Source organism: Saccoglossus kowalevskii, chromosome 9 (genome assembly GCF_978046115.1).
Source record: "Saccoglossus kowalevskii chromosome 9, keSacKowa6.1, whole genome shotgun sequence".
In the NCBI taxonomy this organism is placed as follows: Eukaryota; Metazoa; Hemichordata; class Enteropneusta; family Harrimaniidae; genus Saccoglossus; species Saccoglossus kowalevskii.
In genome coordinates this window covers 22,621,831-22,624,710 of record NC_140649.1, presented here as the reverse complement: position 1 = coordinate 22,624,710, position 2,880 = coordinate 22,621,831, and the positions used below count along the sequence as shown (strand labels likewise).

At 36.3% G+C, this 2,880-nt stretch overlaps 1 long non-coding RNA gene across 1 annotated transcript; it reads right to left on the bottom strand.

Annotated features, from left to right (window-relative positions):
- Positions 1–649: 649 nt before the first annotated feature.
- On the bottom strand, positions 650–872 carry LOC146738983 (uncharacterized). The gene is made up of 2 exons (XR_014930586.1): positions 804–872; positions 650–690 (listed from the first exon to the last, which is right to left on the bottom strand). It is a non-coding gene; the product is annotated as an uncharacterized LOC146738983 (long non-coding RNA).
- Between the last annotated feature and the right edge of the window lie 2,008 nt (positions 873–2,880).

Sequence of the window (2,880 nt, the reverse complement as noted above, 5' to 3'; positions counted from 1 at the left end):
ACGGTCAACGATAACACATTGCAACTAATTTCGTGTTAATTAATATTCAGGAGTTGTTTTTGGGTAATTGCAAAGGTAGGAATAAAAGACAGACATTTGTGATTCAAGTGATTTAGTATTTATTTGTAATAACAATACACACACAAGTACACAAATCTTCCTCGACATACATAAATATATCATATGGGGTTTTAACTCCAATTTAATTGAAGGTGAAAAATAAGTTCATTTCAAGTGGTTTAAATTTAGTGGACTTCTTTAACAGAAATAACGAAATTCAACAATTAATGCATTTAAAGTCAAGTAATTAATAAATTCAATGAAACAAAAGAAATAAAATTCCAGTTATAAGCTAAAAATATTGAAAGGGTTTGGGTTTGGGTAGGAATCAGAAAAAATCACGCTGGTCATCAAAACTTAGGGCAATCACGTGGGGTTTGACAGGTACATGGTGGTCCTACTTATTTCTGGAGCATGTGGACCGGTTGCCTCCTTGCCACTCGGTTGTCTTAATCCAAAATCAAGTCGTTCAGTACCATGACCTGGATGTCGGAAACCTCACAATGAACATTCCTTTCCGATCTTCTTCGCCGTCTTCCTCATCTGACATCATAATGTCCACAACTTTCGTCACCATCTCCCACATCTCTTGTTCTTCCTCTTTAACTTCTTTTCCCGACATTCCGTCAGCTGCAATGATAGAAATGTTATTTATAACTTACACTATATTTATTATTACTGCTATTTTAACAAGCTTGAATAAAAAGAATTCAAAATTATAAAAACTATAAATTAACACTTACTCATCTCCTCCTTGGTTCTTTATTTGTTTTTTCCAAGCTGTATAAAAACATTCTCGTCTTTCTCTGTAATTTTCTGTTAACAGTACCTAAAATAGAATTTGTAACAGTTTAATTGAGATTTGTCAAGCAAATTTGAATAGGAAAAGGTGTTGTATTATAATGTTTGGTGACCTGGACAGTTTTTACTCAATATATTACCGACTCAACAGTGGGCAAACCTACCTCCCGCTCGAAATCAAAACGTGCTAATCATTGTAGTAATAACTTATGTATTTTATATTTAAAATTATAGGGGTGAAACATTTGTTAAGTAAACGCAAGCCAGTCACCAAGAATAAAAAATGCACGCGAGCTGTATCTGGAACAAACGTTGACACATTCAAGACAAAAATAAAAAAAATATAAATAAGACAGCGTGAAAAAAAATTAATTGCAATGGTCATATCCCGTGATTTCAAATGTTTGCCTCAAATATTATGCCACATAAAACTGTTGTTAAAATGCAAGTTGGTATGAAGTATTAGTGCTATATGACTACATCCACCCACACTTGCTTACAGGAAGCATGGAGGTAAAAAGAGATTACCTCCATGCAGGAAGTCAGTAGAAGACAAAAGATTTTTTCGTTAGTGTGGGGAAACGTTGGTCAGCGTGGGGGGAAACAGAGGTGTTAATCCGAAAATTCATTGTCTGTTCTTGTTTGTGATTGGTTCAGGCAACGTTTCGAGGATCGCGTCGTAGCTCCTTCGTTTGTAGTGGGAGCGTGTAAATGGCGAGAGCCGGGTTACCACGAAAGATGGGTTACCGCTATCGCCATTTATACACTACCATATTTTTTTTATTAAAAAAATAAAACAAGAGACTGTATGCAAGTCTAACGCCTACTTTACACTAGCCTGTATCGGTTAATTGCTGAACAGCCTGAGCCCTTTGTCAATTTGAGTAGAGCTCTTTGAAAACAATGAAGGATCAGACAAAAGCATGTAACAACGGACATCATATGGTATAACCAGGCCAACATGAATTACTAGTAATTTGGGTGAAGAGGTCAATTAATTAGATCGGACATCAATTTTCGACTTTCGCATACTTACGTTTTTTCTGACACATAAAATAAAATTGCGTATATAGAGATTTACAGGCTGTAATCAAAATCGATCCACTGAGTACAAGTTATAATAGTTACAATGAAATGGTACGAACTAAGTGTGAAAAATTGAACAGTGACTTTTCTATGCGTGTTTGAAATGACACAGCTACATGTAGACACGCTACATCGACTGAAAGTTAAACACAACTTACACAAATACTGCAGGGTCAATCCGGACACGCTGATTTTCAGAACTTCTAAAAGGGTTGATATCATTCTCTTGTGGTGACTTGGTGTCAGTTTTTAAAATAGCACGCTTTTTCTGTCTGTTTTGATGTAGCCATGACTTCCTTGCGCAAACGATTTACTGTTGTAACTAAAGATCGCATAATGTTGGTGATCCGAGATGCTTGAAGACTGTGGGCGAGATCTATCAAAACTTCCAAATAAACTTCGACTTGATAAAGATGAGATAGGGATTGAGATCAGCCTGAACGCTGAACGTCAGACAATCGACAACTACGATGGAAATTTTCACTTTTTTCTTGATTTTTCACAAATTGATAAAACGGTTACTTTAGACCTTGATACATCATCCCAGGTTTACAAAAGATCGAAATTGCGAAATAACGTTGCTCAAATTAGTGTTTTAAAACACTAGCAGAAAAGATTACAACTGGCGTTTCGTGGATATTTGCATAATGTTTATCTTTGAAAGGGTTTAAATGATAACATCTTATCTGTATACTCTGTTGTTGACGATTCTGATATAACGGGTGATAAGCTTCCAGTTGCAAACAATGCGTGTTTATCTAACGTCCATTGTCAGCATTATTGTCAGTCGAGACTTCGACCGAGAAACATGGTCATACAGTACTCATTTCGCCCAACCTTCCGCTTTTACATCGACCGCTTAACGCTTAATTTCCGACCACGCGGTCTTGTCCGACCGGAAACCGACCGCATTTTAATCGCGTTTTTTTTTTC